We start from the raw sequence: 12066 nt of genomic DNA, 5'->3' as shown, positions 1-12066 counted from the left end.
CATATTCAAACCCTTAGTATCTGTGACCTTACTTGGAAAAAGGGTCTTTGTAGATATAATTAAGGAAAGGGATCTTCTTTGATTAGGGCAGGCCTAAATCCAATGACATGGATCTGGTGTCCTATGTGTCTTTACAAGAGAGAGAAAGGGAGAATATACATGAGACACAGAAGGAAAGGCCAGAGGCAGAGACTGGATTTATATTGCAACAAGCCAAGGAACACCAAGGATGCTGGGAACCACTAGAGAAAAGCATGGAATGGATTCTCTCTCTGATCACCCAGAAGGAACCAACCATACCAACACCCTGATTTCAGACTTCTGGTCTCCAGAAGTATGAGAGAATATATTTCTGTTGTTTTTAGCCACCAAGTTTGTGGTAATTTGTTATGGCAACCCCAAGAACACACACACAGATGCAAGGACTACTATGTACAATTCAACCTGAGAGTGCAGGCTGCATTCCTTTCCCTAGGGCTTCTGGAAACAGTTCTCAGATGACTGTATAATGCCCAGCGTTATGAATGTCCACCCAGCAGGCATCTGTTCACCAGCAGAGAACACTGAGGGCCCATTCTGAGGTGCTGGGTTCTGTGGCTTTTGGAGAGGTGGGATCAATGTCTTCATCCACATCAAATCCGTCTGCTACAATCTCAGCCCTTTCTTCCTGCCTGATCCAAAGGCTGTTTTCTAGCTGTTCTTCAGCAATTTCTAGCTCTTCCTGTTTGTAAAACAGCCACAGTTTCCTGGGACAAGTTTGAGGAATATAGCCAAAGTTTGCCTTTACAACCACACATTGCCTTATATGGACTTTGCTGTAAAGAAACAATCAGTCGGGCGGCGCCTGTGGCTCAGTGAGCAGGGTGCCGGCCCCATAAATCGAGGGTGGTGGGTTCAAACCCGGCCCCGGCCAAACTGCAACAAAAAAATAGCCGGGCGTTGTGGCGGGCGCCTGTAGTCCCAGCTACTCGGGAGGCTGAGGCAGGAGAATCACCTAGGCACAGGAGTTGGAGGTTGCTGTGAGCTGTGTGACCCCACAGCACTCTACTGAGGGTGATAAAGTGAAACTCTGTCTCTACAAAAAAAAAAAAAAAAAAACAATCAGTCAAAAGCCTGATTTCTCACCATCTGCATGAATCATAGGCCTTCGGCCCAGTTATGTGAGTAGTTATTATGCATCCAGGCACTTACCATGTTCTTTACATCATGGCTTGCTCAATCCAGAGAGCCCTGGCCTTGACCAGAGTGGTCGTAACTAGAGATAATTTTTAGTTCTGGTCATACTTCATTGAGCCCATTAACAACCTGGTTTGTGAACTCTATGCTACTGTCAGATTCTAACACGTCGGGTGTACCAAGAATTGTGAAAATATCCAACAAGACACTGACCACCTCATGGGTCTGGTTTTTTTTTTTGTTTGTTTTTCATAGAGACAGAGTCTCACTTTATGGCCCTCGGTAGAGTGCCATGGCATCACACAGCTCACAGCAACCTCCAACTCCTGGGCTTATGCGATTCTCTTGCCTCAGCCTCCCGAGTAGCTGGGACTACAGGTTCCCGCCACAACGCCCAGCTATTTTTTTTGGTTGCAGTTCAGCCGGGGCCGGGTTTGAACCCACCACCCTCGGTATATGGGGCCGGCGCCTTACCAACTGAGCCACAGGCGCCGCCTGTTTTTTTTTCAGTTTTTGGCTGGGGCTGGGTTTGAATCCACCACCTCTGGCATGTGGGGCCAGCGCCCTACTTCTTTGAGCCACAGGCGCCACCCTGTCTGTTTGGTTTTTAATGGCCATAAAATAATAAACTTGGTCAAGTGGTCCTGGTAATATAAAATAATCTTAAACTTGCCATCAAGTTTGACTGCATGTCAAATATTTCAATTTGGCATCTGGAGTCCATGTCCTTAAAAGTCATGGGCTGCGGTGCAAGGGTTCTCTTGGGTACTGGATTCTTCTGGTGACACTGTTTACAAAGAGTCAGATATAAGACAATGGCATCTTTGGTGACATTCCCATATTTTCCTTGCAGCTCCTTGAGCATGCGTATCTACCCACCATGCCCAATACTTAGATGTGAATCATGAAGAATATCAAACAACTCTTCTTTATGTATATAATACCATATTCAATCTTGTTCTCTGGGAGTAGCCTCTATCAATTTCTCTGTGCCTTATACAGAGATTACATCATATTTTGCAGCATGGCAATAATCACATGATGACCGCTTTCTTTTTTTTAGCTTCTTTGACTTCCTTTATTGTTTGAAAGTACTTTTCTTTGGAAAACATCTTGCTGTTGTAACTTTTGCTTTCTACTAACTTTGTTACACTTATAAGAAACTTTTCTCTCATGCTACCTGTCTCCACTTCAATTTCACCTGCATTTGAAATACCAGGTGCACCATTTCCAGTTCTCGGAGGCATAGTGGAGGACTGTAAGAAGGATTCTTAGACAGGGAGAAAGAAAACAGAATAAAGTTAAATTTGCTGAAACTCCATCTGGAAGATTTTCCCTCCAAAGTTCCTCATCAATTCTTTCGTCTGATTTTTGAAGCCCATATATGGAAGAAAGGAACAGAATAATAGTATAAAGCAACTAGAAAGCCATTCAAAATGAGAGTATGTCAAAAGAATTTGAAATCAGTAAGATTACAAATATGTAGTAATTTTAGACTATAAGCAAACAGAATAAATAATAAAACCATTAGCTTATATCATGAAACCTAATTAACTGGTCTTTATCAATTGAATAGAAGAGAGGATAAATGGAAATCCCTAAGGCAGTAGGCTAAAACCGTATCCTTAGTACTTTCTAAAATAATATAAATGGGAGACAGTTGCTAGAATGTACACATAACAACAGCAAACTCTTAAGCTAAAGGTAGCATCAGGGAGTGCTAACTTGAACATAAACAATCTTCTTTCTATGTCCTGACTTTAGGAATCTCAAGACAAAGTGGTGGGTTGGCTGGGCACAGTGGCTGAGGCCTGTAATCCTAGCACTCTGGGAGGCTGAGTCAGGTAGATTGCTTGAGCTTGAGCAAGAGCAAGACCACATCTCTACTAAAAATAGAAAAAAAAAATAAATTAGGGGCAGCGCCTGTAGCTCAGTGGGTAAGACTCTGGCCATATATACCAAGGCTGGCAGGTTTGAACCTGGTCTGGGTCAGCTAAAAAAACAACACTGACAACTGCAACAACCAAAAAATGGCTGGGCGTTATGGCAGGTGCCTGTGGTCCCAGGTACTTGTGAGGCTGAGGCAAGAGAATTGCTTAAGCCCAAGAGTTTGAGGTTGCTATGAGCCATGATGCCACAGCATTCTATCCAGGACGACAGCTTAAGACTGTCTCAAAAAAAAAAAAATTAGCTGGGCATAATGGCTCAACACCTGTAGTCCCTGCTACAGGGGAGGCTGAGGCAAGAGAATCACTTGAACCCCAGAGTTTGAGGTTGCTGTGAGCTATGACACCATGACACTCTACCCAGGGTAACTGGACTCTGTCTCAAAAAATAAAATAAAATAAAATAAAATAAAGGATAAGAAGAAAGTGGTGGGAAATTGTACACAGAGTTAATAAATGAAGATTCTGAGTCCTTGCCCTATGGAACCATGTTTTCATAACTGTCCAGCATTGTGTCCTTTTTGAGAGGCCTCCAAATACTTCCAATTTTTGGTCATATCTTCAAACGTTTCCCTGCCTCCTGAAACAGCACTGGCTCCTGCCGCAGGGACCATTCAGTCTTGGGGGCTGGACTAAGGAGTAGCTTTTAGCAAGACTAGAGAAGTTATAGTGGAGAGCACCAAGAATGAAGGCATGCCAGCCAGCATCAGCAACTCTGAACATAAATCATGTGAATATTATATTGAAGTAAGGAAAAAGGTCTCATATTCAATAAGATGAGTCAAGCTTTGTAGGTGAAGGAAAGGCGTTTACTTTCCTGGGAGGTCTGTAGGTCAGGCTTGCTTTGAGACTGCCAGAGCTGGAGTCTGTGTATTTCTAGAACAAAGCCGAGAATCCAAGTGAACTTGGGCACTCCAAGGCCAGGAGACACTTTCAGGTATAGGATTGATGGCTCCAAACAGTCAACAGGGTCTGTTTCCAGAAATGAAAATATCTTGTCTATGTGCACAGAGATGTGAGGAGATTATTATGCTAAAAAGACATACCCTAAGTGGAATCCACAAGATTGGAAAATTCCTTGGGGAGAAAATTTGATACTCAGGTGTCTATACCAGGATGCTTTTAGTTAGAATAATCTCAAGATATAGGATGGTAATAAACCCAGGAGAGGAATTCATGATGACTACAGGAATTCCATTAAGTGTAGGAAAACAAGATTCCCAAAATCTCAAAGATCAGATGCACAGCTGAGGGGGAAGGCAGAATCCTGAGAAACAGAGAAAAAGGGAAACCTTTAAAAGCTCTGAGCTTTTAGTCTTAGGTCTTAGTCAAGCTGGACCTATTTCCAGGTCCTCAAAGTCCTCCACTAAAAGGGCTTCAAAATCCCTTCCTTAGAATCACTGTTTAAATGTGAATATTCCAGATTCTAAGACACCACAGATTGTCACTAACTTAATGACAACTTTCTTTTGAGAGGAAAAACAGAGAACTTACATTAAGTGAATGTATTGATAAGACACATCCAAATCCAAAAGCATGAAAAATATGCATTTTAGTATTAAAGAAATTAGCTAAGTGGTTAGAGCACTGGCCTTGCAAACGAAAATAAAATTGTATTTAATAAAATTTATTCTTTATTAAAAATTTAAAAAATTTATTTATTGGGGCGGCGCCTGTGGCTCAGTGAGCAGGGCGCCGGCCCCATATACCGAGGGTGGTGGGTTCAAACCCAGCCCCAGCCAAACTGCAACCAAAAAATAGCCAGGCGTTGTGGCGGGTGCCTGTAGTCCCAGCTGTTCGGGAGGCTGAGGCAAGAGAATGGCGTAAGCCCAAGAGTTAGAGGTTGCTGTGAGCCGTGTGACGCCACGGCACTCTACCCGAGGGCGGTACAGTGAGACTCTGTCTGTACAAAAAAAAAGAGAGAAAAAGATTTATTTATTAAAATTTAATAAAAAAATTGCATGTTTACAAAATGTTTTTTTTGGTTGGGGCTAGGTTTGAACCCACCACCTCTGGCATATGGGACCAGCACCCTACTCCTTGAGCCACAGGCACCGCCCTACAAAATATTTTTTAAGTTTGGTTTCAAGATCCTCAAAGGCAGCCAGGTGTGGTGGCTCATGCCTGTAATCATTGCATTCTGGGAGGCTGAGGCAGGTGGATTGCCTGAGCTCAGGAGCTGGAGACTAGCCTGAGCAAGAGTGAGACCCCGTCTCTAAAAAATAGGAGGGCACTGTGGTGGGTGCCTCTAGTTCCAGCCACTTGGAAGGCTGAGGCAAGAGGATCTCTTGAGCTCAAGAGTTCACCACAGCACTCTACAAAGGGCAACTAAGTGAGAATCTGTCTCAAAAAAAAGAAAAAATCCGTAAAGGCGCTGAGAAGTCGCTGCATTAAAGAAACCAGTTTAGGGCGGCGCCTGTGGCTCAGTGAGTAGGGCGCCGGCCCCATATGCCGAGGGTGGTGGGTTCAAACCCAGCCCTGGCCAAACTGCAACAAAAAAATAGCCGGGTGCTATGGCGGGCACCTGTAGTCCCAGCTACTCGGGAGGCTGAGGCAAGAGAATCGCTTAAGCCCAGGAGCTGGAGGTTGCTGTGAGCTGTGTGATGCCATGGCACTCTACCAAGGGCCATAAAGTGAGACTCTGTCTGTAAAAAAAAAAAAACAAAAAAACAAACAAACAAAAAAAGAAATCAGTTTAAGTTAGTTTCATCTACTAGTACCATTCAATCTTTGACATGGGACTTTGTTTCCTAAGGAGTATCTTGGGAAGATAAAGATAAAGTTATCCTTGGTAAAGCCTTACCTTCGATCTATGAAAGAACCAAGATGATAGGCTGGAAATAATTTAGTACCAAAAGATGTAAAATCTCAATTCGCCAGCAGTTGGGCCAGGCGCCTGTAGTTCTGGCTACATGGGAGACTGGGGTAGGAGAATTGCTTGAACCCAGGAGTAAAAGGTTGCTGTGAGCTAGGCTGACACATGGCACTCTAGCCTGGGTAACAGGGTTAGACTCTGTCTCAAATAACAACAACAACAAAAATATATATAAGCTCTCAGTCATTGATAAGAAATAATCGTCCTTACTATACCATGAAATTCTAAAGCACAGTCCAATAGCCACATTTGGCTAATAGATATATTTTGGTTGATCCATCCAGTGATTTAAAAATCTGAATCAGTTACTTATATTTACAGATTAGGAGATTTCACATAAAAATCTAGATTTGGGCATTCTTGAAAATGGGAAGATCTGGCCATACTGGGGGCATTGCTGCTTGGCAGCAACTCACTCTAGTGGAGAGGGCAGCAACTGTCTTTTCTTTCTTTTTCTGAGACAAGGTCAAACTCCATAGCCCAGGCTAGAGTGCAGTGGAAAAATCACAGTTTACTACAGCCTGGAACTTCTGGGCTGGAGCAATCCTTTTGACTCAGCCTCCTGAGTAGCTGGGGCTATAGATGCCTACCACTGCCAAGCTTTTCTTTTTTCGAGACAGAGTATCACTATGTCACCCTGAAGGGAGTGCTGTGGCATCACAGCTCACAGCAGTCTCAAACTCTTGGGTGTAAGCGATTCTCTTGCCTCAGCCTCTCAAGTAGCTGGCACTACAAGTGCCTGCCACCATGCCCAGCTACTTTTTGGTTGTAGTTGTTATTGTTGTTTGACAGGCCCGGGCTGGGTTCAAACCTGCTAGCTCCGGTGTATGTGGCTGGCGCCCTAGTCACTGAGCTATAGAGGCTGAGCCCACTGGCTGGCTTTTTATTTATTATTTTTTAGAGATGGGGATCTCCCTATGTTGCTCAAGCTGCTCTCAACCTCTTGGCATTAAGAGACACTTCCACCTCATTCTCCAGAGTCACTGGGATTACAGGCATAAATCACCATGCCCAGCAGCATTTTTCTTTTTTTTTTTTTTTGTAGAGACAGAGTCTCACTGTACCGCCCTCGGGTAGAGTGCCGTGGCGTCACACGGCTCACAGCAACCTCTAACTCTTGGGCTTACGCGATTCTCTTGCCTCAGTCTCCCGAGTAGCTGGGACTACAGGCGCCTGCCACAACACCCGGCTATTTTTTTTTTTTTTGGTTGCAGTTTGGCTGGGGCTGGGTTTGAACCCGCCACCCTCGGCATATGGGGCCGGCGCCCTACTCACTGAGCCACAGGCGCCGCCCAGCATTTTTCTTTAGATGGAGCCTGTACTCCCATTTCCCATACTTCCAAAGTGACTTACTCATCTTACCTGGTGTAGATTTCTGAGCTGTTAGTATCTTTTCTAAAGCAACAAGAAAGAAATGTGGCTCTTGGGCGGCGCCTGTGGCTCAGTCAGTAAGGCGCTGGCCCCATATACTGAGGGTGGTGGGTTCAAACCCGGCCCCAGACAAACTGCAACCAAAAAAATAGCCGGGCGTTGTGGCGGGCGCCTGTAGTCCCAGCTACTTGGGAGGCTGAGGCAAGAGAATCGCCTAAACCCAGGAGTTGGAGGTTGCTGTGAGCTGTGTGAGGCCACGGCACTCTACCGAGGGCCATAAAGTGAGACTCTGTCTCTACAAAAAAATAAATAAATAAATAAATAAAAAAGAAATGTGGCTCTTAATCAGCTTCCTGGTGATGTTTTGATGGGATAACTGATAACTGAGTTTGATTAGAGCTCATGTTTACTCCCTTCCTCACCATCTTTGCTTTGGCTGTTCCTGACCTGGAACGTCCTCCCATTGATCTTTCAAATCACAGCCAGCTCACATCAGCCTCCTTCCATATGTATCCAGCAACCCCAGCTGACTGCCCTCTCTCCCTCCTCTGAACAGCCTCTATTACTCACTGGAGCACTTTGCTTTGCATTTTGGTCGACTGGTTCAGGTGAATACAAAATAGAAGATGCGGAATGAGGCTTCTACCTGCCTGCGTCCCTTTGGAGGGCAAGCGGATACAATGCTGAGCACAAAAGATGTTAGAAGGATATTTATCAAATACGTCGCTTAGAGGTATATGGTTAACAGAGAGGTAGTGCAGCGATATGGCTGAGCCTAGCCTGGGCCCTGGGTAGAGTGCCATGGCATCACACAGCTCACCGCAACCTCCAACTCCTGGGCTTAAGCTTCAGGCTCCAGAGTAGCTGGGACTACAGGCGCCCGCCACAATGCCCGGCTATTTTTTGGTTGCAGTTCAGCTGAGGCCAGTTTTGAACCCACCACCCTCGGTATATGGGGCCAGCGCCCTACCGACTGAGCCACAGGCGCTGCCAGTGATGCAAGTTCTAAAATAACACCATTGATCTCTTTGGCAGAGTAGAATCATAGGTGTTTCGAGTTGGCAAAAATTTTAGAAATCATCTAATTGAATCCATGTATTTTTTTTTTTTTTTTTTTTTTTGGTTTTTGGCCGGGGCTAGGTTTGAACCCGCCACCTCCGGCATATGGGACCGGCGCCCTACTCCTTGAGCCACAGGCACCGCCCTGAATCCATGTATTTTATGATTGAGGCACATAATTAAAGGCAACTCAGAGAGCTCAAGGAACTTTCCAAAGGCCATGTGGCAAGTAGGTGTCAAAGCAGAGTTGTACTGAGGTTGGAGAATTCCCAGTTCATGTACAGTATTTAATGATACACCTTTTGAGTAGTCTAGCCTTCTATAGCCTTGCTTCTGGAAATTGAGGAAAGAAATGTCTACACCTCAGCCAGAGGTTTAACAGCAGAGAAGTGTCATTGAAGTCAGATTTCATAAGGATAGAAAGGGATCAAAGAGAGAGGAACCCAAGGGAATGGTGAAACCAGAGCTCAACCCGCAAGTAAGCTGCACTTTGAAAGATGGTTGCGATTAACCAATGAAGCTAGCTGTTCCCTCAGTAATTCCAGGTAGTTTTGATCCATATGCCTTGGTTCAAGAGTACAGGAATTTATCAATGAATCCTGCCCTCATAGACAAACAAGTTAGTTTGTCAAGATAGACAAGAAACAATAAACATAATAAATAAATCAGAAAGTATATTAGGTGATAAATTCTATGGAAAACAATAAAGATGGTAAGAGGAGCTAAATGTCAACGGCAGTATAGAGGAAGCCGTTTGTGATTTTGCACAGGGTGGTAAGGCTAGGTCTCTTGAGTAGGTTAAAGAAGGTGAGGAAGTAAGCTATGCAAATATCTACGAGAAGACTATTCCAGACAGAGACAAAAGGATACCCAGGTCTTTCCATTGCTCTGCTCTGTCATCGTCAGTGGATCAGTTTTACTCTCTGGCTTTACACCCTGACCCCCTCCCTACAGTTAGATGACCTTAGACAACATAGAAATGTCTGAGTGTCTGTCCTCAGCACAGAAACGTCCAGAAAAAGATTAGCTAGTCTCCTCTCTGAGTCATTTTTAGGGGCAAGCACCCTTCTCCAAAGTTACCTTACAACTTAGTAATGTCTTCTGCCAGGATTGGATCATATGTTAGTCTCTACCAATCATTACCCAGAGGAATGTAGTTTATTCTAAACCAATCATTTGAAGTGTAGTGGTGCTGGAAATTTTACTCTCATAGATTGTTTTGACTTATAAATAACACTGCATTGAATATTATTCTACAAAATTACTTTGCACACACATCATTATTTTCTATTAATAAATTACTAAACGTGGAATTACTATTTCCAAGTATTCCAATGTGTCTGTTCGAATTCTTTACTTTTTTTCCTACTGGGTTATTTTTTTTTTTTTTTTTTTGGCCGGGGCTGGGTTTGAACCCGCCACCTCCGGCATATGGGACCGGCGCCCTACCCGCTGAGCCACAGGCGCCGCCCATCCTACTGGGTTATTAATGCATCTCTTATTTGCAATAAAATTTTTTTTAAGTTTGACACCTTTTTTTTTTTTTTTTTTAATTTTTTGTAGTTTCTTTTGGCTGGGGCCGGTTTTGAACCCACCACCTCTGATATATGGGGCCAGCGTCCTACTCCTTGAGCCACAGGCACTGCCCTAAGTTTGACATCTTTAAAAACAAACAATGCAATGTTACGAAGAGTCAATGATAATGCAGCTTAGTACTAGTACTTCCACACGACACAGGAACTTCCGCTCAGGAACATTCCTTAAGCCGGTTGCGGCATCAACTCCTTTGTGCATCCTCCCCGGACTTCCGCAGCGGCAGACCCATCTGTCCCACCCGCCGGCCAGCTCCCGGCGAACAAATGAGGTGGGCGCGGGGCCGAGGGAAGTTGGGCAGCCGGGAAGGTGACAAAAACGCGCCAGGTGCCGCAGCGTCAGGGAGGCCCTTTCGCCTGCGTTCCGGCTCCCAGCCGCGCCGCCACCTCACGCCCGCCCGCGCCCGCCCCTCCGGAAGCCGAGCCGCGCCGGCCAGGAGCCCCGCCCCTCCCGCCGGGCCGCAGCGGACCCCAGGAGCCCTCGGCTCTCCTCCGATCCGGTTGTAAAGGGGCCTGTGCCCAGCTAGGACAACACTGCGATGAGTTCAGTACTGTTTCTTAAGTGATAGCCGGGTCCGGCAAAAGCTGGCGGACCTTGTTATCTCGGGGCCCTCAACCCGTTCCTACACTGTGGCAAAGCCCCTGAATAAGTGCCTCGGCCTGGAAATTCAGCTGTCTTTAGGCAACGTGAGCAAAGGTGCGCTGTCCGCCACTTGTTAACTCCTTGACACTTAACATCGATTTACTGAATCCCGAGTAACCTGCATTTTAGATGAACATGTTGTATTTCATACCACAACTCAATGATTTATTAGGTTTTGGTCTGATGGCACTCACTGGGCACCTATTGCAGAAACAAGCTGGCAAAGGGGTTACGTGTGTAGCCTCCGTGAAAACCTAAGACTTCTCACTCTAGAATAGCTTGAAGCAACATTCTACCTGCCACTGGTAAGTAGTTTATCTTATTTTAAGCAAGACTTTTTTTTTTTTTTGAGACAGTCTCACTATTTCACCCTGGGTACAAGTGCCGTAGCATCACAGCTCACAGCAACCTCCAACTCTTGGGCTTAAGCAATCCTCTACTACTTGCCTCAGTCTCCCAAGTAGTTGGGACTACAGACACCCACCACAATACTCGGCTATTTTTTTTTTGTAGTTGCCATTGTTGTTTCGCAGGCCCGGACTGGGTTTGAACCTGCCAGCTCTGGTGTATGTGGCTAGCGCCCTAGCTGCTGAGCTAGAGGAGCGGAGCCTCCAAGCAAGACTACAATGGCAATGCAAACTGCAATAAACTAAACAAACAAGCTGTATGTCCATGTAGTGGACAGGAGGAAGATAGGAAAAGACAAGATCAAGACAGGAAGTATTTCCAATTAGCTTTTTTTTTTTGGAGACAGAGCCTCAAGCTATCGCCCTGGGTAGTGCTGTGGCATCACAGCTCACAGCAACCTCTTAACTCCTGGGCTTAAGTGATTCTCCTGCCTATACCTCACCACTAGCTGGGACTACAGGTGCTGGCCACAACATGGGGCTATTTTTTGGTTGAAGCCATCGTTGTTTGGGGGCCCAGGCTGGATTTGAACCTGCAAGCTCAGGTGTATGTGGCTGGTGCCTTAGCCACTTAAGCCACAGGCACCGAGCCTTTTAATTTTCTTCTCAGTGAACTATAATGTCCAAATGCTGCTGCCTGCTATAGAAAGTAATTACTATCTCTGCGGGGCCCATAGCTCAGTGGGTAGGGAGCCAGCCACATACACTAAGGCTGGCAGGTTTGAACCAGGCCCACCCCAGCCCGGCCCAGCTAAAACAATGGCAACCGTAACAAAAAAATAGCAAGGCATTGTGGCAGGCTCCTGTAGTCTCAGCTACGTGGAAGGCTGAGGCAAAAGAATCGCTTAAGCCCAAGAATTTGAAGTTGCTGTGAGCTGTGACACTATGGCACTCTATGCAGGGCAATAGCTTGAGACACTATCTCAAAAAAAAAAAAAAGTAATCACCATCCAATTAGTTCTGATTTCAGAACTGTTATGAAAAAAGCATCTCTCAA

The 12066-nt window shown here is 45.3% G+C and overlaps 1 protein-coding gene across 1 annotated transcript in view; it reads right to left on the bottom strand.

Annotated features, from left to right (window-relative positions):
• Window positions 1-12066, bottom strand: part of RNF222 (ring finger protein 222) — a 41174-nt gene that overhangs the window by 5040 nt on the left and 24068 nt on the right. The gene's annotated exons all lie outside the window — the stretch shown is intronic.

Source organism: Nycticebus coucang, chromosome 18, assembly GCF_027406575.1.
Source record: "Nycticebus coucang isolate mNycCou1 chromosome 18, mNycCou1.pri, whole genome shotgun sequence".
Classification (NCBI taxonomy): Eukaryota; Metazoa; Chordata; class Mammalia; order Primates; family Lorisidae; genus Nycticebus; species Nycticebus coucang.
This window is presented reverse-complemented; position numbering and strand designations above follow the sequence as displayed.